Here is a 24,301-nt window from a genome sequence, read left to right on the forward strand (position 1 = left end):
CCATGGTCGCAGATAAACCCAAGCCATTGGAGAGGGCTTCTAAGTCTATCTGGCCTGCTGGCCCCTACCCCCGTCATTCTGCAGAGACATATAAAGAATGCTGCACTCTATCCTTTCCCTGGCTGAACAGCTCCTGATAACTGCTGGCGATGGCCAAAACTCCTTACACCTCATCATCTGTACCCACCACTTTGTGAGGTCAATATTCAACCTGTTTGCTTATTTTCTCTGCCTACGGATACTGCCTGCTCTGCTGAGTACTGCCCAACATTTTCAGCCTGTATCTTGTGTGAGAATATAGTACCAAAGCTGCTGGCAGAAGTAGTGTGGAAGACCGACAGCCATAGGATGCAACAGATCCAGGTTGGAAGGAGAAAATGTGAAACATTCTGAAATGAAAACAGAAAATGCTGCATCTACATGGTGGGTCTGGCAGCATCTCTGAGGAGAGTAACTAGGTAAATGTTTCAGTTCATTAACCTTTTATCAGAACTAGACATGACTAGAAACGGATTAAATATTGAGCAAGAAGTGGATGGAGAAAGATGATGGTGGCATGTAGGGTCAGTGGCTAGCACTGCTGCCTCACAGCACCAGAGGCTTGGGTTCAGTTCCACCCTCGGATGATGGTCTGAGTGGAGTTTGCATGTTCTCTTACTGTCTGCGTGGGTTTCCTCTGGGTGCTCCAGTTTCCTCCCACAGTCCAAAGTCGTGCAGACCAGGTGGATTGGCCATGCTAAATTGCCTGTAGTGTTCAGTGATGTGTAGATTAAGTGGGTAATAGGGAAATGGGTCTGGTTGGGCTGCTGTAAGGGTCAGTGTGGACTTTTTGGGCTGTAGGGCCTATTTCCACACTGTAGAGATTCTATGATCTATGAAAAGAAATATCTGTGCAAATATTGAATTCTGTTTAACAACATTTACATTTCACGAATTCTTTTGTACTAAGTTGGAGTGGATAAACTCAAATTTAGAGAAGGTGGTGCATTGCACATGGAAGAAACATGTGAAGTGATTTTCTTGTGTAATTACCGTAAGTAAGCCATGCTCTTTCTGGTTGTGGCCTAGCAAGTATGAGTATTTTAGCAGTGAGATCTGACACTAAAGTATTGTTTTTGTAAAATTTCAAACAAATACATTTTACATATATATTGAATTGATCAGGGTGAGTTGCAACATGAAGTTGTTCTTACCAATAAAAATAAAAGAAAAGCATTTCAGAATCTAATTGCGTATTTATTAAATGCTGGGGGATCTCCTAATGGCGTCAGTGATTAAACGTGGATGTGGTTAGTAGGGGTTACTGTAGTCTAGCTGCAGCCTAACTGGGATTGCCATTCTTCCATTCATGTAACATTGCAAGTTTACTTAAGTTGTTGAGTGCACTGGGCTTACGCACGGTTTTGAGGTCAGTTGGTGAGGTAGACACAGAGGTATTTTCTCTGGCTGGGCAGTCTTTACCTAGCAAAATAGCCTCAGGATAAGGAAACCTGTAGGTCTGAGATAGGAGATATTTTTCACCCAGAGGATTGCAAATTTCTGTTTCAGGAGGTTTGAGGACGTTTTTTAAAATCTGCAAATTTCTCTCCTCCTTTAGGGTGTTCCTTTAAAAACCAACTCTTAAACCATGATTTTGGTGACCTGTCCTAACAACTCCATAATTAGCTTGGTGTCAAAAATTTGTTTCATAACATTCCTATGAAGGGCCTTAAGAAGTTTTAACCACATTAAAAATGATAATAAACTCTAAATGTAAGCAACAATATAAATACTGATCATCAAAAATAACCACTGAGAAATTTGAATATAGTTGATTTGATTGACTTGTGCTGTGGCCATTGATGGTTCTTCTTTGACATAAAAATATTCTATAATTAGACTGTGACTTTCTCTCCTTGTTCTTTATTGGTAGTTTTTCCCACCTGTTTGTACTTGTACTATGGTAAGAGTAGCGGAGAGCAATTAGCTAAGCCACTCAGGTAAGTGTGTCAAACATGTGTGACATGTCACAAGCTTGACATTTTGTTCTGTGATGAGTGAGGGTGACAGTTGTAAACTGTTTGAATATTTTCTCATGGTAAGGTCAAGCGCAAACACTCCAGTGACAAAGCTATTTTATGAACTCACTTTCAGGCACGAAACTGAGCAGTGACTTATGTTCAGCTTCAGTTGACACCTCATATGCATAGCCACAGTGCCTCAAGGAAGGAGGGAATTATTGTGTGGGAAGAGTATATTGTTTGAACACTTTAGGAGGCACCTCAACTACAAAGGCAAAGCAATTGTGTCTGTGATTTAAAATATTGTTTGCCTTTCTCCTCAGCACTGCTTTGTACATGTATTTTGTCCAGAAGGGCTCCCAAAGCCTGTTCATCATCTGCAAGGCCCAAGTCAGGAGTGTGATGGAATACTCTGCACCTACGTCAATGAGTGAAACTCCCCCAACACTCAAACATCTTAACAGGACAATCCAATCTAATCCAGGACAACACAGCTGCTTGACTGGCACTCTATCTAACACTTTCAACACTCAGTCCCTTCACCACTGACCTGCAGCTGCAATATAGTGTGTACCATCTGCAAGATGCGCTGCAATAACTCCACAAGGCTCCGTAGGCAGCAACTTCCCAGCCTATGATTGCTACCATCTAGAAAGAATGACAGCTGATGCATGGCAAGACCACCCACTTGCAAGATTTCCCCATTCCCAAGCTTTACACACCATTCTGACTTGGAACTATATTCTTGCTCCTTCACTGTAATTGGATCAAAATCCTGGAATTCTTTTTCTAACAGCATTATGGGTGTCTCTTCACCCCAAGTACTGCTCAGTTCAAGAAAGCAAATCACCACTCCTTGTCCAGGGCAACTGGGGCAGATAATAAATGCTGGCCTTGCCATCAATGCTTATATTCCATGAATAAATAAAATAAAAGGCTATCAGGCCTGTAGGCTTCTGTTGGTGACATAACGGTCTATATAGGAAGTGGAAGTGCTTTTTTAACCATTTAGATTTTCTGAGTGTGGGACATGGATACATTTTATGCTCGATATCTCCTCTCTCCCTGTAGCACTGTTTTGATTAGAAGCTTAATGTGTAGGTAACTCAAAAGCAGAAATGGATATTCTATCACGTGATATCACAGTCCATTGATAACCAATGCCAGCTAGTAACCTTTCTCTTTTGCAATGCTGTTCATGACTGTGAACCACAGCAATGTCATGATTTTTGACACAAGTGGTCATTAGGAGACTGAAACATCCAGTTATGGAGGAGTTAACTTGTGCTCTGCGCGTAATAGTTAGATGTAAGTAGGATGAACTGTAATTTTGAGGGCAGATTTTTATCTGCATTTTTTCAAGTTGTCTTTTGGTTCCCATTCCAGTAGAAGCTGTGGTTACAAGGACCTCCTCAGACGGATACAGAGAAATCACCACATCTACTGTATTTAGTCTCTTACAGAGCATTGACCCTGAACTGATTGCAACCGTATGGGGATCAGCAGCAGACAGAGTCAAAGAGCAATCTCTCTAAAGTGGTACAATCTTTATTTTAACAGTAGAAATTCATTTTTCATTGTTGTTTATTTTGGACCCACCATTTGTTAACAGTGATAATCACTCCCAGGGAGTTAACCTGTACAACACTGCAATTTTTAGTTTAAAAGGATCTTATTCCATTAAAAATTAATTATTGTACAGTGCATAAAACAAGTTTTCCATTTAGAGAAGAAAAAGAGCAAGAGATAAAGTAACAAGCTAGTTAGCATTAGAACACGCTGTCTGTTAAAACGAGAAATTCCAGAGCACTGTTTTCAGTCCACATACCTTTTCTCCTGGTACATATGAATATGGTAATAATGAACATTCCAACATATGTTGTACCAGAGTAGAGTCTGGGAGCTGATTAAAGCATGAAGCATTGTGCTTTAATCTGCATGTGTTTCCTTGTTCCCACTTAAAAGTATGGAACAATGTTATCATCAGTAGATTTTGACCCTGTAATGCAAGGATTTTTTTTGTGTGAAGGAAAGTGTTTGTGGACAGATTTCCTTTGGGCTCCTTTATTTCTATTGCCATGTACAGGGTTTCCGCCAAACTTGACATCATCCAGACCAAAGCTGCTGAATTGATTGATACCACCATCTACCTTCACTTCCTTCATCACTGAAGTACAATGGAAACATTGAGTACCAAATACAAGATGCACTGCAGCAACTTGCCAAAGCTCATTTAATAGCACCTTCCAAACTAGTAACATTTACCATCTAGAAGGATAAGGGCAGCAGTGCCAAAGGAGCACCACCCCTGCAAATTACCCACCAAATCACTCATCATTCCAGACATAGATCTAAAAAGGCTACTGTTTCCCTACATCTAAATTGTGGAAAACTCTTCGTAACAACACTAAAGGTATACATAGTCATCTAAACTACAGTGGTTCAAGAAGGCAGTAACTTCTCAAGGGAAGTTAGAGATGGGCAATAAATGTTGTAGTGGTGATTTTACAAAAAAAATGAAGTTATAGTAATGGAACTGGAAAAGCCCAGTGTATGAGTGTTTCTTACGTCAGTTGAGGTAGTGCAATAGTTGGACACATTGGCATTCAATAAGCACATAACAGAATGGTAGAAAATGGTCTCGTGCCTACAGTTAATCAGCATACATATGCATTATTGATCCTCACCTTTCCATGTGGAAAAAGTAAGGACAAGACAACCCTACATAGCTACCCACAGAAATAAGCTGAAAATCAGACCACACAATGCACACATGTTCCACTTGGTGCTGGCTGCACATTGAGTTGTCTAGGCGCTAAGGTCTGAAATTTGCTCCCCAATTTCTATCTCTCACTCTTTCTTTCTTTATTAGCTAAACATTAACATCCAGCTTTTTTAACCAAGTGTTTGACCCCCCTGGCCTGCTGTCATATTTTACGGTATGGCTTCAATTTTCATCTTATTACAGTCCCAAGAATGACTTGGAATATATTACTGTGTAAAAGATACTCCACAAATGCAGATTATTGTTGTATAATTTTCTAGACAATGTCACTGGTAATGATCTGTAAACAAATTCTAGTTATAAATTTAAATAAGTTATTAATACCACACTACACAAAGGAAATACAACACATTATTGCCTACAACATTGATGCACTCTGCTTCATTTTCCCAATGAATGTCAGATTGTCAAACCAGATATTTAATACAGATTAAGAGTGCCTGCAGCCAGGTTGTATGATTCACACATCGATTAAACTACCTTCAATTTAAGTGCAATGTGATTTAGCACAATAGAACAATTGTGTGCAAAGGTGAGGAAATGAAAGTAACTGTAGTCAACTCGATACTAAAACAACTTCGTGCTAAATTAGTTATCAGGAGTGGAGGTGACAAAAGTATATTCTACCTTGTTCCCGACCCACCTTACTTTCTTCTAAATTGAATACTGTCAATTTTTGATATCAATTTCTCCATAAGATACACTCTTCAAGTTTAAGGACTAATGACCACAATGTCCTGTGGGGTTGCTATAGTAAGGCTGCTTTCCATTACGCCATCTTTATAATCTCCAATCTTGTATCACACACAGTCATATTCTTCACTGTTTCCTTAGTGGCTCCAGTCATTATGTTTTGACTCCTTACCAAAATTCAACAAGCTAACATTACGATAAGAACACAACAAACAGAAATCTTTAGTGCAGATTACAAAATGCTTGGAGTCAGCATGTGTTTCCAAAGAGCATTGAGTTTTGGGTTAAAAACCATTTTTAAGACTGTTGATAAACTATATGGTTACAACTTTATGCTAGTTCATACAGATGCACTGATATTTTACCTACAAAGGTATTTTGCAGGAATGAAGTAGATGTGCTATTTATTAGTTTGTTGATGTGACATAATCATTTTATAACTTCAGAGTAACTACAAAATCATAATTCAAGTAGTAGTGGGGTAGATATTTCTGATTAATATGAAAAGGATAAACTTATTTCTTTGGAAGAAAGCTCTTTCCCAGAAAACATTGCAGACTAAGTCACATTAACTCTGAATTTATTTCTTCAAATTCCCAAATAAATTCATTTTTGCAGAGTATGGTACAAAACCTTCCACAAATCAGGGCAATTAGGTAGTTTCAGTGTGTCATTAGAAAGAAATGCATTACAGTTCTGTAGAAGGTTCACTGGACCTGAAACATTAACTTTGCTTTCTTTCCACAGTTCCTTCAAGACCTGCTGAGTTTTTACAGGAAGATAACAAAGTGTGGGGCTGGATGAACACAGCAGGCCAAGCATCATCTTAAGAGCACAAAAGCTGACGTTTCGGGCCTAGACCCTTCATCAGAAAAGGGGGATGGGGAGAGGATTCTGAAATAAATAGAGAGAGAGGGGGAGGCGGATTGAACAGGAGAAGATAGGTGGAGAGGAGAGTATGGGTGGGGAGGGGATAGGTCGGTCCGGGGAGGACGGACAGGTCAAGGGGGCGGGATGAGGTAAATAGGTAGGAAATGGAGGTGCGGCTTGAGGTGGGAGGAGGGGATGGGTGAGAGGAACAACAGTTTAGGCAGGCTGGGATGAGCTGGGCTGGTTCTGGGATGCAGTGGGGGGAGGGGAGATTTTGAAGCTGGTGAAATCCACACTGATACCATTGAGCTGCAGGGTTCCCAAGCCGCACCTCCATTTCCTACCTATTAACTTCATCCCGCCCCCATGAGCTGTCTGTCCTCCCCAGGCTGACCTATCCTCTCCCAACCTCCCCACCCATACATTCCTCTCCACCTATCTTCTCCTCTCTCCAACTTCAGACCACCTCCCCCTCTCTCCCTATTTATTTCAGGATCCTCTCCCCATCCCCCTTTTCTGATGAAGGGTCTAGGCCCGAAACGTCAGCTTGTGTGCTCCTGAGATGCTGCTTGGCCTGCTGTGTTCATCCAGCCCCACACTTTGTTATCTTGGATTCTCCAGCATCTGCTGTTCCCGTTATCTCTAAGATTTTACAGCAATTTCTGTTCTTGTTTCTGAGTTCCAGCATCTGTAATTCTTTGTTTCTTTGTTTGCTGCACAACTTTTTTTTAAACATTTACAAGTGGAAACTCAGTTTGATGGACAATTTTGAAAATGGATTTATCACAAAAAGGATATGCATTTTTAATCAGAGTGTCTCATCCACCACCTGTGAGACTTCAAAAAATTATATATTTCCTTGGTGTGCACTAATCAGTTTCATTAAGTTAACATAACAGATATTCAGTGCTTTTAAATTTCTAATAGTGCCCTTGCATCTAAAAAAACCCTTTATTTTAAAGTCTCCTTAAGAACCTGTAAACGGGGGAGTTCGTGAGAATTTCTGGTACAATATTTCACGAAACTAATGTAAATATTTGCTGAAACTTAACTTGTGCAAAATGCAATTGGCACCAAAGTTCCTTAGTTTTCTGATTTCCCTTGAATTGCGATTTTAAAATAATTGTAATCTATCAGAAATTCCAAACATAATTTCTGAAGGCTTGTTATAAACAGATTCTGATGAAAGTAAAATAAAAACAAATAGAATGCATCTTGCAACAGTTGCAAGGAAGACAATTCTCCTGGAATCCATTGCTGAATACCAGTTGACATTGCTGGAGACTCTATTAGGCCACATCATACCTGCAAGCTCCCAGGTAATAAAATCATTAGCACTCTTTGTTCTCATGTCAACAGTACTACTTTGCCATTTAAAAATCTCCTTGTCAAACTTGCTGTTCCATTGAATTACAGTCATAAAGGAATTAATTTCAGAAGGAAGTTCACTGGCATAAGTTATATGCTAGTGAGGCAAATTATATGACTTCATTAAAATCTAATTCAAAATGAATCACAGCAGTGACTCAGCATATACAAGTAGAATTCACACACAGCAATGAAGACAAAAATAAAGCAAAAACCTGATGCCATATAACGTATAAAAGATTTCTCTTTCAACAAATTATGTCTTGTGCCTATATAATAACAATAATTACACTTCAAAAATAATTAATTGACTGTGAAATGCTTTGTGATATGTCATATTAAATTTCTAAAGAAATATTTTATGAATGAATGTGTATTATATATTCATTTGAAGAAAAAAAAAACCAGCATAGCCTGTTGGACTGAATAGGCTGTAACTTTTCTGAGGAAGGGTCACTGAACCGAACACATTAACTCTGAATTCTCTCCACAGATGTTGCCAGACCTGCTAAGCCTTTCCAGCAATTCCTGTTTTTATTTGTGTTTGAAGCAGTACCTGTGTTGTAAGTTTTATGTAAAGCTACAAAATTCCTCTCAGTGAATCCAAAGACATTGGAGTATATTTCGACTGTGTGGATTTAATACTTATCAGTGAATGAACAGCACACCACATTTATCATTCTTACTCTTGCCCACGTATTTGGGCTTATAAAATGCAATTTGAGGTAAACCGTGAATCAAAATAGTTGAGAACCCTCCAGAGGGGTTACAGGACCTGGGCAAATCAACAATTAACTGTATCTCTCTAATCAATCACATTAAGAATTCATGCAGAGACAAAGATTCCAAACCAGGAAGTGTAAATTGCAGTATATGCTCTGTATATGATGATTGCACTTAAGATGAACGAAAAATAAGATAGAGACAGGAGGAAATACAGCATTAAACAGGGAAGGTAAAAGAGCCAGTAAGTCCAAAAATCTTTGGGAAAAATATTATGGACTAGTAATCCAGAGGCCCGGGATGATGATCTGGGTATTTGATTTCAATCTCACTCTAATAAACGCCAGTTTAGTGCTGACCATGTAACTATTATTGATTGCTATAAAAACCCAGCCAACTCACTAAAGTCCTGTGGGGATGAAAAACTGCACTCCTTACACAATCTGGCTTACATTGGTGACTACAGACCAACAGTAAGGTAATTGACTCCTAACTGCTTTCTGAAATGGCCGTGTAAGTGAATCAGTTCAAGGATAACTAAGGTTGGCAAATGTTGGTGCTGCCAGAGACGCCTACATCCTATACGAGAATAAGAAAATAATAGAACAGCAAAGAAATTTAAATGCTCACTTTATAAAACATTGTTCAGTCTGAACTGGAGTGTCGTTCTAGAATTCTGTAAACGGCACTTAAGTAGGATGTAAAGGCATTAGAAAGGATGGAGAAAACACCTAGAAGAATGATTCTAGGAATATTCGACCGCAGATATCTGGATAGTTTGGAGGAACTGAGGTGTGCTCCTCAGAGAATAGAAAGAAGAAACCTGTTCGAAGTGCTCAAGATCATAATAGGTATAGACAAAGTAGATAAGGAGAAACTTATCTATGGAATTTTATTAATGGAATGGTTGAGAAACAAAGGATACTAATTCAAGGTGATTGGCAAAAGTAGCAGCGGTAACATGAAGAAAAATATCTTCATGCATTGAGTGGTCAGAATTCGCAATGCACAACCTGAGAGTGTGGAGGAGACAAGTTCAATATTGACCTTTAAAAAGAAGAAATTAGTTCACTCACAGAAGAGAAAAAAATGTTGGGCTATGATGAAACAGTAGGGGAGTAAACATGATAAGTCTAATGATCTCCCTCTATGCTATGAGCATTCTATGATTCTAATTTCCTTTGAAGCAGAATGAGTACGAGAAGGTATGCTGTGTCATTGATACCACAAAGCCCTTTTCTGAGTCTGTCTTAGTTTAGGAGGTATAACGAGCATACAATCCGTTCCAGTTCTTTAGATACAGTGGAAAAAAAAATCTGATCAGGGTACTGCTCCAATATAATCGTTCTTGATGGAATTTTAGTTAGACTCAGCTACAAAAGTCTCAAAATCTCTATTTAATACTCTGCTAATACCTTGGTTGTATGTTAACATGAGTGGCTCCTGATGGCAAAGGAAAGGACAATAAAGTGGGGAAAGAGAGAGAAAGAAAGAAAAGGGGAGAGTAAAGGGGGAATATGGTTAAAACAGAGAATAAAGGGTGATAAGATACTGCTCTGAAACACAATGGACAGAATATCATGGGGCTCCAGAAAGCATGTTTTGTGTTAGGGATTGGGGTTGAGGGGAGAGTTGAGTGTGAAGGATTGGGTATGTGTGTGTATGATACGCCAATTTTTTTTCCTACTGGCCTTTTGTCACATAGGAGTCTTTTGGTAGCTTTCAGAAAGAAGTTTTCCTAATTATTGCTTTCTGTGATCATTGGGGGCTCAGGATACAGTTACACCCCCATTAAAGAATACCTGCTGCACCCTCACAATTGACCTCCTCCTCTACACCCTATTTTTTCTAGGGACCTTGCTGACAAATGTTCATCTGGGTCTGCTGCAATACCAAGAGCAGCCACTGCTCCCAGTGGCACTGCTGAGACTGAAGAGATGCCAGCCCTCCAAACCGCCAACTTGGGATCTCACCCCTCAAAGAAAATGGGTGTTCTGGCTGCAGGAAACTAACTCCCGGAGAAAATGCAGTCATGTGAATCCATGACAGGCCTAGGCAGAGTAATCCCAAACTTTCTGGGTATTACATGCAGCCATGGTAATCTTTAGAATCCTGGCCAATGTAATTTTCCCTCGCCCTCCACTTAAGAAGAGAAACGTATGAGGATCAACAGCATTGTTTAGAAACTTTCATGAAACTGCATCATTATTGTTATTTTGTGTCACCCTTGAGAACCGATGTTATGACAAAATTAACGAAATAATTCCATCGATACTGAATAGCTATATTGTTACAATACATTGTGACCTAAATCTTTAACTGCTGTTAAATTGTCAGAAGTTTATGCAAAATACAAACAGCAAATTTGTACCTCAGCTTCATGTTTACAACAGTAAATGTGACACGACTCTCATTTTGGTTTTCTAATATCCAGCAATTATTTGATAAACTATCTAACAGTTATCACAGTGGATTAATTTGTCAAGTCACTAAATCACACAAAATATAAAATAATCACCAACCAAATCTACAAAACAGTGATCAGAGGAATTAATCTGCCCTGTGATATTGCAGTCGTGGAACATCCCAGGGAACAGCTATATTAGTTTCAGATGGATATTTGTACTATTCCTTTTTGATGAAACATCTAGAAGTGACTCATTGGCTATCGCTGGCCTGTTAGAATTTGTTAGAACAGGCAAGAGTTGATGAATAATTACTGTGAAGTTACACTGCCTCCCAGAGTTGGTCTTTCAACTACTGCCTTGAGTATATTGTCAGATAGCCAAACAAATTCCGAGACCACATTCATATTTTAAATCATTTCATGTCAAAATGTAAACTAAATAATTAATGGAAACTTCATGTTAGGTGATGTAACTCATATGATAATAGAGTTTCAATAGAGATGTTTTAAATTGATGGAATTTGATAAAGCAAAATGCAGCAAAAATATTTAATAGATGGGAAGATTAATGACCACAAAACATAAACTTGAGGTAATTGGTGAAAGAACCTAGGGGAAGAGGAAGAGTTTTTTTTTTCTCACACCAACTCATCATGATCTGGTATACACTGTTTGAACAGTTGGTAGAAATAGTTTTAATCATAACTTTCAAAAGCGATTTGGATATATAATTAAAAGGGCAAAATTTCAGGGCTTTAGGGAAGGATTCAGGGCAAGAGACTAATTAGATAACACTTTCCGTACGGGCATGTATAATCGAATTACCTTTTCTGTGCTTTCTTATTCTACATTTGCTTTTTCTTAATCCCATGTATGTTTTCACAATTTACAGAGAAGACATTTGCATTGAAACACTGAGATTTTACAATCACTTCTAGATGTTAGGACCCTCAGAACTGAAGCACTTTCAAATAAAACTGTGTCCTTTCCAGGCAGTACACTCCTCACTGATGCAGGGATATGCTTGTTTTACAACTGCACTTTCACACAGGAAAGGAAAGGAGATCAGAGAAAAAAATGACTGAAGCGCATAGCTGTCAAAAAATTGTGAGGTGGTCAACCATCTGACCTCCTGGTCTCACAATAAATAAGTCTGAAGTTAACTCTATTGGGGGAAAATGAAAGGCATAAAAATAATCTCTACAGAAATGACTGTTCTACTTCTTCTTCATGTCAACCTTTTGCTTCTCCAAAGGAATGTCAAATAACAGTGAATAATGCCATAAGACCACAAGAAGTAGGAATAGATGAAGTGATAATGGGAACTGCAGATGCTGGAGAATCCAAGATAACAAAGTGTAGAGCTGGATGAACACAGCAGGCCAAGCAGCATCTCAGGAGCACAAAAGCTGACGTTTCGAGCCTAGACCCTTCATCAGAGAGGGGGATGGAGTGAGGGTTCTGGAATAAATAGGGAGAGAGGGGGAGGCGGACCGAAGATGGAGAGAAAACAAGATAGGTAGAGACGAGAGTATAGGTGGGGAGGTAGGGAGGGGATAGGTCAGTCCAGGGAAGATGGACAGGTCAAGGAGGCGGGATGAAGTTAGTAGGTAGGAAATGGAGGTGCGGCTTGAGGTGGGAGGAAGGGATGGGTGAGAGGAAGAACAGGTTAGGGAGGCAGGGATGAGCTGGGCTGGTTTTGGGATGCAGTGGGGGGAGGGGAAGAACTGGGCTGGTTTTGGGATGCAGTAGGGTAAGGGGAGATTTTGAAGCTGGTGAAGTCCACATTGATACCATTGGGCTGCAGGGTTCCCAAGTGGAATATGAATAGATGAAGGTCATTTGGCCCTTTAAGCCTATTCCGCTGTTCAATAGGATCATGGCTGATTTGACATTCCTCACGTCCACTTCCCTGCATATTCCCCATAAACCTTGATTCTTTGTCAGTAGGGGAAGCAATCTATCTCAACCTTAAATGTATACAAAGACCTAGCCCCTTCAGCTCATAACCCTCACAAACCCTTCACATTTTCCCATATTATAACCCATTCACCAACATTTTACCACTTACTTTACCTTATCAATATTTCTCTGTAAAACTGTTTGTATCCCTCTTGAAACTTGTATTTCCACTTATTTTTGTGTGATTTGCAAGTTTGGCTACAGTATATTCACTTCCTTCCTCCAAGTTATTGATATACATTGCAACCAGCTCTGGTGACAGCACTGAATCCTGTACAAGGCCACTCATTATGGTGCCTTGTGGACGGTGCACTAGAAAAAAAACCCTTATCCCTGTTCATGTTCCCTGCTGATTAGTCAATTCTGCCCTAGGCCAATACACTACTCCCAGCATCGCTGGCTTTTATCTTAAGACATAACCTATTGTAAAGCACCTTATCAAACACCTTCTGGAAACCCAAATACAACACATCTACTGGTGCCACTCTACCCATTCTGTTTGAGACGTCCATAAAAAACTCTAATAAATTTGTCAGACACGATTTTCCTTTCATGAAGCCATTCTGATTTGTTGAATAGATTATGATTTTCCCCAAATTTTCTGCTATTACTACTTCAATAAATGATACCAATACTTTTCCAACAATAAACAGACTATAGTTACCCCCCTCCCTTTTTGAATAGAGATGTTGCATCAGCAGTTTTCTAATCTTCTGGTGCTTCTCGAGAATCCAGGGATTTTTGGAAAATTATAAACAATGCATTAGCTATTGCTGTAGCTACCACTTTTTGGATCCAAAGGATGCAAGTCATTAGGATCAAGGATTTACTTGGCTTTCACCCAATTAGATTGTCAAATGTTAATTCTTTAGTGATGGTGATGCTACTTAACTCGTGTCCATATTCTTTCGCATTAATGGGATGTTAGAAGTACTTGCAAAATATCTGTTTAATTCCTCTGTCATTCCTTTATTCCCCAAGACAGTCTCCCCAAGTTCAGTTTCTAAAGGGTCTATGTTCACTTTGACCTCTCTCGCTTCCTTTAATTAAATTTAAGAAAGCTCTTATTGTCAGTTTTTATATTCCTTGCTAGTTTGCCCTTGTAGTTTATTTTCTTTGTCTTGATTACATTTTTAGTCCTCCTTAGCTGTATTCTGTATTTATCCCAGTCTTCAGGACTATCACTGACTTTGGCTCCCTTATGTGCCTTTTCTTTTGACTCTCATTAACTTCCTTGGTTAACCATGGTAGGTTTATCCTTCTCTTAGAATCTTTCCTCTGTACTGGGATGTATTGTTGCGAATAGAGAAGGTTTAGCAAGATCACTACAATCATTCTTGTGAATCTGCAATATTCCTTTGAAAAGTAAACATTGTTAAACATGTTTGAACAGCAAGTATGGACAAGTGGCAGAGTTTGCAGTTTCTTATCAATATTCCTTACAAAACTGCAAAAGTCCTTCAATGTGTATCTGATTGATAATGGTTTTTAACTCACCCGCTGCATTCAAGTAGCAGATGCTGCAGATGAAAGGTTGATAACAGTACACAAAGCAAGATATTTAATAAAACACTATAGTTAGAGAGATGTGTCTGTTATATAAATAAAATTCTTACATTGACCGACATTTCCTGTTCATTTTTTTCCATTATAATTTCATTTCCTTGTTTTTATTGTGCAAAATAACAATGCAAACTTGTTAAGGTAAGGTACTGCAGATTCTGGAAAATGAACTTGCTGAAATACTCTGCGGCATCCTTGCAGAGGTAAGTAGAGTCAGAGTTTCAGGCCTTTTGTCAGAATTGGAAGAAGTTGTAGATGTAATAGGTTTTAATCAAATACAGGAGCATGAAAAACAGGGAGAATCAAAAGAATAAAAGGAAATGTTTGTAATAGATACAAACCTGTGATATTAAAGAGCAACAGAAGATGTTAATGGGACAAGCAAATTAATAAAGACATGCAATTAGTAGAGGCACGCATGGACATGGTAAATAAGCAACAACTTCTCTGTGTTCTCTGGTTTACTACCGGTGCCACGAGATAGCGAGGTGAGGAACAGGGAGCGGGCGCAGCTGAACACGTGGCTACGCAGCTGGTGTAGGAGGGAGGGTTTCAGATATGTTGATAATTGGGATGCCTTCTGGGGAAGGTGGGACCTGTACAAGAAGGACGGGTTGCATCTGAACTGGAAGGGGACCAATGTCCTGGGTGGAAGGTTTGCTCGAGTAGTTCGAGAGGGTTTAAACTAGTATGGCAGGGGGGTGGGAACCTGAGCTGTATACCAGAGGTGAGCGTTGATGCAGGTGAGGCAGTAGCAAGAGGTAGACCAGCTAGTGGGAAGGATTTTCCTGGGAAGGAACCAAGGGATCGGTTAAAGTGTGTTTGCTTTAATGCAAGGAGTATCAGGAATAAAAGTGATGAACTTAGAGCATGGATCAGTACCTGGTGCTATGATGTTGTGGCCATAACAGAGACATGGGTTTCTCATGGGCTGGAATGGTTGCTGGATATTCCAGGGTTTAGAACATTTAAAAAGAATAGGGAGGGGGGAAAAAGAGGAGGGGGTGTAGCACTACTAATCAGAGAGGGTATCACAGCTACAGAAGCTTCCATTGTCGAGGAAGATCTGCCTACTGAGTCAGTATGGGTGGAAATTAGGAACAGCAAGGGAGTAGTCACCTCGTTAGGGGTTTACTACAGGCCCCCCAATAGCAGCAGGGAGATTGTAGAAAGCATAGGTCGACAGATTTTGGAAAAGTGTGGACGCAGTAGGGTTGTTGTAATGGGTGACTTTAACTTTCCTAATATTGATTGGAACCTCCTTCGAGCAGAAGATTTGAATGGAGCTGTTTTTGTAAGGTGTGTTCAGGAGGGTTTCCTAACGCAGTACGTTGACAGGCCGACGAGGGGAGAGGCCATTCTAGACTTGGTGCTCGGAAACGAGCCGGGGCAGGTATCAGATCTTGTGGTGGGAGAGCATTTTGGTGATAGTGACCATAACACTCTCTCATTCTACATAGCTATGGAGAAGGAGAGGATTAGGCAGAATGGGAGGATATTTAATTGGGGAAGAGGAAACTATGATGCGATTAGACACGAGTTAGGAAGCATGGACTGGGAGCAGTTGTTCCATGGTAAGGGAACTATAGACATGTGGAGATGGTTTAAGGAACAGTTGTTGGGAGTGATGAGTAAATATGTCCCTCTGAGACAGGCAAGACGGGGTAAGATAAAGGAACCTTGGATGACGAGAGCGGTGGAGCTTCTAGTGAAAAGGAAGAAGGTAGCTTACATAAGGTGGAGGAAGCTAGGGTCAAGTTCAGCTAGAGAGGATTACATGCAGGCAAGGAAGGAGCTCAAAAATGGTCTGAGGAGAGCCAGGAGGGGGCACGAGAAAGGCTTGGCAGAAGGAATCCGGGAAAACACAAAGGCATTTTACACTTACGTGAGGAATAAGAGAATGGTCAAAGAAAGAGTAGGGCCGATCAGGGATAGCATAGGGAACTTGTGTGTGGAGCCTGAGGAGGTAGGGGAAGCCCTAAATGAGTTTTTTGCTTCTGTCTTTACGAAAGAAACGACCTGTGTAGTGAATGAAACCTTTGAAGAGCAGGTGTGCATGCTGGAATGGATAGAGATAGAGGAAGCTGATGTACTGAAAATTTTGTCAAACATTAAGATTGACAAGTCGCCAGGCCCGGATCAGATTTGTCCTCGGCTGCTTTGGGAAGCGAGAAATGCAATTGCTTCGCCACTTGCGAAGATCTTTGCATCCTCGCTCTCCACTGGAGTCGTACCTGAGGACTGGAGAGAGGCAAATGTAATTCCTCTCTTCAAGAAAGGAAATAGGGAAATCCCCGGCAATTATAGACCGGTAAGTCTCACGTCTGTCGTCTGCAAGGTGTTAGAAAGGATTCTGAGGGATAAGATTTATGACCATCTGGAAGAGCATGGCTTGATCAAATACAGTCAACACGGCTTTGTGAGGGGTAGGTCATGCCTTACAAACCTTATCGAGTTTTTTGAGGATGTGACTAGTAAGGTTGATGAGGGTCAAGCTGTGGATGTGGTGTATATGGACTTCAGTAAGGCATTTGACAAGGTTCCCCATGGAAGGCTCATTCAGAAGGTCAGGAGGAATGGGATACAGGGGAACTTAGCTGCTTGGATACAGAATTGGCTGGCCAACAGAAGACAGCGAGTGGTAGTAGAAGGAAAATATTCTGCCTGGAAGTCAGTGGTGAGTGGGGTTCCACAGGGCTCTGTCCTTGGGCCTCTACTGTTTGTAATTTTTATTAATGACTTGGACGAGGGAATTGAAGGATGGGTCAGCAAGTTTGCAGACGACACAAAGGTCGGAGGTGTCGTTGACAGTGTAGAGGGCTGTTGTAGGCTGCAGCGGGACATTGACAGGATGCAGAGATGGGCTGAGAGGTGGCAGATGGAGTTCAACCTGGATAAATGCGAGGTGATGCATTTTGGAAGGTCGAATTTGAAAACTGAGTACAGGATTAAGGATAGGATTCTTGGCAGCGTGGAGGAACAGAGGGATCTTGGTGTGCAGATACATAGATCCCTTAAAATGGCCACCCAAGTGGACAGGGTTGTTAAGAAAGCATATGGTGTTTTGGCTTTCATTAACAGGGGGATTGAGTTTAAGAGTCGTGAGATCTTGTTGCAGCTCTATAAAACTTTGGTTAGACCGCACTTGGAATACTGCGTCCAGTTCTGGGCGCCCTATTATAGGAAAGATGTGGATGCTTTGGAGAGGGTTCAGAGGAGGTTTACCAGGATGCTGCCTGGACTGGAGGGCTTATCTTATGAAGAGAGGTTGACTGAGCTCGGTCTCTTTTCATTGGAGAAAAGGAGGAGGAGAGGGGACCTAATTGAGGTATACAAGATAATGAGAGGCATAGATAGAGTCGATAGCCAGAGACTATTTCCCAGGGCAGAAATGGCTAGCACGAGGGGTCATAGTTTTAAGCTGGTTGGTGGAAAGTATAGAGGGGATGTCAGAGGCAGGTTCTTTACGCAGAGAGTTGTGAGAGCATGGAATGCGTTGCCAGCAGCAGTTGTGGAAGCAAGGTCATTGGGGTCATTTAAGAGACTGCTGGACATGCATATGGTCACAGAAATTTGAGGGTGCATCCATGAGGATCAATGGTCGGCACAACATTGTGGGCTGAAGGGCCTGTTCTGTGCTGTACTGTTCTATGTTCTATGTTCTATGTTCTAACTTCCATCTGACAAAAAGAGAACAAAAGTTATGATCTGAAATTGTTGAACTCTGTTGCATTTGGAAGGCTGCAGATAGCCTAATCAAAAAGATGATGTTCTTCAACGTTCTATTGAGTTTCATTGAACCAGAGTAAGAGGTTGAGGACAGAGAGATTAGTGTGGGATTGGGTTGTGAAATGATGAAGTAAACTCATAACTCTGTAATTTAGTCCTCTGATCAGTGGAACTGCAATGCCACCATTGACAGAAAGCTGTAATTACAGCATGATAAGTTTATGTAAAGTTTCCGTTACAAATGCAGTTCTAAGGATACATAATGGGAAGTTTATAATGAATAATCATGCCTAATGGTGTTACTACCCTTACAGCCTTCAGTTCACCCAGTCCTACTCAATGTAGTATCTCAATGATTTTGAATGCGGACAATCCAGAATTGCAGTGTTTCTTTGGGGCTTGCGGGGATGAGGAAATGGGTTATTTACTCCTAGGGTCAGTGAGCTCTAGAACCAATGTCAGTCATTTTCTCATAAAATTACCATCCTATACCCCAAGAATTCAATACAAAGAGCTGTTCAAGATGGAACCATACACATGGACCTACAACAACTTCCATTTACATCACAGCCTCAATAGGCCAAAATATCCTGAGATGGGTGGCATAGTGGCTCAGCAGCTCAGCAGTTAGCACAGCTGCCTCACAGTGCCAGGGACATGGGCTTGATTCCAGCCTTAGTGACTGTCTGTGTGGAGTTGCATGTTCTCCTCTAAGTGCTCCTGTTTCCTCCCACAGTCCAAAGATGTGCAGGTTAGGTGGACTTGGCTGTGCTAAATTGCCCCATATTGTGCAGGCTAAGTGGGTTAACTATGGTAAATGTGGGGTTACAGGATTAGGATGGGATGCTCTTTCTAGGGTTGTTGCAGACTTGATGGGCCAAATAGCCAGTATCTGCAATCTAGGGATTCTAAGGTTAGAGGAAATAAAAGAAAAATGGAAACACAGCCAAAGAAGAAAATATTCGGAGGGGTGACTACATGCAGTCTCCTTTACATCAGTGAGACCAAATTTTGTGGAACACTCCACTCTGTCCATAGGAATGATCCTGACCTCCCAGCTGCTTGATTTTTCAATTGACATTGGTGTTGTAGGCTTGCTATTTTGTTCCAATGAAGCATGATACAAGTTCAAGGAACAGCACATCATTTCCTGCTGATGCATTTTACAGCCTCAAGGTCTCAACATCGAATGCAATAACTTCAGTTTTGATCATCTAGACTCAAAATGTTAGGTAACTGTCTCTCCATGGATGCTGCCTGATGTTGCAATTTCCAACAACTTTTATTTCCAATTATTTCAGAAGCTGATTACATTTATGTATGTTATTCATTTTTCTGATATTCTTCTCCTCACCACTCACTCTTACACATGTACACACACTTACACACACTCAGACACACTCAAACACAAACACACACACACCCATGATGACAAAGTGTGGAGCTGGATGAACACAGTAGGCCAAGCAGCATCTCAGGAGCACAAAAGCTGACGTTTTGGGCCTAGACTCAAACACATCCATATTGTGTTTGTGTCTTGCTTACTTTGCTTTTGGTATACAGGACACATTCCCTCTCTTTCACACCTAATTTATGTCCATTTTTTATCATTTTTTTCTGTTTTTCTACCATTAACAATTACTGGGCCTTCTGCACTTGGCTTCTGCCTCCTCAACATTATATATAAAAACATTTCCAATGCCCTTCAGCTCTGAAGAAGAGTCAAACTGGTCTCAAACATTAATTGCATTTCTCTCTCCACAGACAATGCCAGACCTCATGAGTTTCTTTGTTTTTATTTCAAATTTCTAGCAGTCACAGTATTTGTTAAATATTCGAGGGCCTTAAAGCTTGGACAAAGCTGTGAGAAGTCAAAAGAGTTCAGTAATTCCAAAGAATGGGAACATATTGACTGTTAAAATTAAAGCAAAGTGGTGAAAAGTTGGAATGAGAGGAGCAGTGAATCTGGAAAAGGCACCTATTTTCAACTATTTATACTTCTTGTTAGCACCCTGCACAGCATTTATCTCTCTCTCTCTCGGTTTATCATCAGAAATATCTTTGTTTGTCAATTCTTTATCCTCCCTCTGTCTCTAGGCCCTATCTCCATTTACCCTATTCGCTTTCTCCACCACATCACCAGCATAAGTACCACTCTTTTCATTTTTGATGAAGTGTTACTAAACTCTAAACATTAACTGTGCTTTTCTTTCTACAGACGCTGGCAGACCTGCTGGGTTCCTCCAGCACTTGATGTTTATGTTTCAGATTGCCGGCATCCACAATTCTTTGTGTTTTTTTTCCCTAAACAATCTGTTTAGACATTTGGGCAATGGTTACGATACAGCTCTGGAGTTGGTGGGACTTGAACCTAGAACTCTTGACCTAGAGGTAGGGGCACTACTATTGCACCACAAGATTCGTGACCCCTCCAGAATTTTGTCTGATAGACAAGGGTAATGTGTCCAGATGGAAAATTGGAGGTAAGATCATGACAACAACGATCTTAGTGATTGTTGGAGCAGGGTTGAAGAGTAATCCTCCTAATTTATTTTTTAAGTCAACATATTTTAACATGTTTGACACATCTCAGGGGCAACTGCGAATGGACCCTAGACTTTCTGGTCCAAAAGTAGGGGCATTACCATGTGCCACAAGGTTAATCTGGAAAAGACAACTTCATTGTAGTACATTATAGAAGTTAGGAAGGATGAGACAATGAAGGAGTTTAAATATGAAGTTGAGAGTTTTAAAATTAACACTTTGTGACTTTGTCAATCAGTGAGAATGGTGGACGCAGGCAGAAAAGGACTTTCTATGGAATAGAATGCAGGCTAGAAAGTAATCAAAGATTTTGTAAGGTGGAAGGTGAACAGAAAAGCTGTAGAGTAATCAGGTCCGGAGATGATTAAGGCATGGATTCAGCAACAGGTTAACTGAGGGAAAGGCAATAGCTGGTCAAAGGGGTGATTATAATGATCTTTGTGATCAACAAGCAGAAATAGACCTGAACAGACACCAAACACAGTTTATGAAACCAACTGCAAACTTACACTATTTACCACAAGTTCATACATGTCATAATGTGCCTATCTGAAAGAATTACTCAGTCTCTAAAACACTGTGACCACTAAAGCGATAGCATCCATCATCATTCTAAATTTACTTGTAATCTCTCAAGTACTTTCAAACTCACAACATGGAACATTGTCAAACAACCTTCATATGTAAGGGGATAAAATAACACACTCCCAATTGTTGAACAGAGTCGATGTAATAAAATAACCATTAAATTACCTCTGCAACGTCCTCCAGGTTTTATTTCTCTGACCTTTGCAGATCATCTGTGATGATTACCAGCAAAACAAGTTGGATAATCCATCCACACAAAATCAAAACAGAAGGAGCTCATATAACCCCAGCAAGATGAAACTCACAAATGGTTGAATTATGTTATGAAGGCATATTGAAGGTTAGTATTACACTATTATAAACACATCTTCAATCTATATTTGTAATTGTACAAGTACACACAAAACACTGAGACACAGAAGAATCCATTGGTAACAGTGTATTTCTGGCAATATTTTACTGGTCAGATCGCCTCATGCAATGGGGTTATTACACTTATGAAATAAATCTAGTAACATGCTGCTACTGATCCAATATCCTCTCTGTGTATGCAATTTACTACCAATTGTTTTGGTTTGCTACATTTTTACGTGGAAACTATGCTGCTCATAAATACATTAATAGTTCCTGTAACATAAGGTAAAACTGAGCCTCTGCTTTTTAATGGGTTTGTATGGCAACTTGTAAATCTGATCCATTAGTTCTATTTCTGTGCATGCAGTGCACAAAGAATCAGGATGGAGCAGTGGCCAGAGTAACCATTTAATCTAAAGGCATGTCTACGGCTTTATTCATTCTTGAAGAAGAAACACAAGTTTCCACACTAAGCCTAACGAGTATCACATCAAATAATGTTTGGTGTGTGTGTCTCATGTGGCAGCAATGTGTGCTCTTTAGAACAGCCCTGTAAAGGATGTTGTTTTGCCTCAGGAAGTTGTTACAGTATAAGATGTTTACCCTGCCCAGCTACTTTGATCTTATGAAGTTAATAACTTCCTGTACACTGTACGTGAACTTCAGGCTAGACTTGCCATGTATTTCTCTCAATTGCAGGATCTAAGTTGCTATCAGGAAAATACGGGTCAGATAAAGGTTCTGGCCACTCCAGGCCACAGACAGGAAGAAATATGCCTGCCATGTTCCAAATGTGTACGCATTTTTGAACCTTGTTCAGATTTAAAATACTTTTCAAAGCAGTGGGAAGTCTGGTAGTGCACAGTTATCTAAAATGTAGGTATATGTTTTGCAGCTCAAAGGCTTAAAGTTGTATTTCTCCATTTACTCATACATACTGATAACTAATAAATCACTGACATCACACTATTTAAACACATTGACAGCCAAAAAACCAGCCCAATGTGCACTTTTCAAACCCACAAAACTAACAAATGGCCAATTGTACTCTATTCAAACATACTTATAGCAATTGAACAACGCCACTGCACACAATTTAAACTTACTGATAACTCATAAACAACACACATTATATTTTTTAAACATACCAAGAGCTAGTAAACCACCTGCTGTTCACTGTTCAAACACACTGACAATTAATAAACCATACACTGTGCATTATTTAAACTTAGTGGTTAGCACTGCAGCCTCACAGCGCCAGGGACCCGGGATCGATTCCAGCCTCGGGTAACTGTGCAGAGTTTACACATTCTCCCAGTGTCTGCATGGGTTTCCTCCGGGTGCTCCGGTTTCCTCCCACAGTCCAAAGATGTGCAGGCTAGGTGGATTAGCCATGCTAAATTGCCCGTAGTGTTATAGGGGGATGGGCCTGGGTGGGATGCTCCAAGGGGCGGTGTGGACTTGTTGGGCCAAAGGGCCTGTTTCCGCACTGTAGGGAATCCAGTCTAATCTAATCTAAACACACTGATATCTAACACTCCGACCCACTGTGTTATTCAAATACACTGATATCTCACACCATTCACAAAATGATTCAGTCTCATAAATTGCATGAGAGATCTTCGTGACAAGACTTTGCTTGCACTAAGTGCTGATCACAGTAAACTCTGACAGATTATCTGTTATAACTTTGTCAGAATATTCTGGTGCCTTTAACATAGGAAATACTTGTTGCTTCTATAATGGGATCAAAAAGGGTACAGGTCCAGCAGCAAAGAAAACGATTCCATTAAGGTTAAAGACAGGATGCCATCACCAACAGCGATAAATAGTTAGAGAGGTAGGTAAAACATGAAAATTAAACAAAGGACTGCTGATGCTGGAAATCGCAAACAAAAACAGAAATTGATGGAGAAACTCAGCAGATATAGTAGCATCTGTGAGGAGAAAACAGAGTGAAACATTACCTTGTTTTGTACTCTAGCTATAACACTGTCAGTGTTGAAGCTGCGGACATCAAAGAAAGCCAGACTGTCATGGAAGAATTAGGTATCAAGCTTATAGTGGAGGAACTTAGCAAAGCTATTTCCTACTTGTCTTTGTAAATGCTCACGGTGATGATTTATACTATTAAATATAGGAAGCCAGCACTCCATCAGCATCTGGTCAAGTGCACTAATATGTAAGACTCCAATGTTGTTATACAAATGTGTTAATATCTAATAAACCATCCACTGTGCATTATATAAACATCCTGATATCTGTAGCATATTGAAAATTGTAGCTTTTTGTCCATTAAAGATTCATATTTGCATATATGAGCTAAGGGAGTCTAGATGGAAATAAAGAAATGTCTTTTTTAACTACAGTTTTGACTCTTGCTGAATCTGACTGATCATTACTGTTTCTTCCCAAGAACTTCGCAACAGCAATGAAGATTGTGAAAAATAGGAACCATTGATTCCACGTATTAAAATTTGTAAAATGTTGTTGCCAATACCATTTAAGTTGGAGTGTAAGGATGATTTTGAGGCTTTATTAGACGTGCGTAAAAAAAATACCCCAACTCAGGATGAGTAACAGGGGGACCTGTATAGTTTTCACACTTACAGGTGCATGCTTGCAGACACATACTCATCATTAAAGGAAGTTTTACTTTAATAGAAATGAGATCCTGGGCCATACACAATCACTGCATTGCTGATCAATATAGTA

This window comes from Stegostoma tigrinum, chromosome 31, assembly GCF_030684315.1.
Source record: "Stegostoma tigrinum isolate sSteTig4 chromosome 31, sSteTig4.hap1, whole genome shotgun sequence".
Classification (NCBI taxonomy): Eukaryota; Metazoa; Chordata; class Chondrichthyes; order Orectolobiformes; family Stegostomatidae; genus Stegostoma; species Stegostoma tigrinum.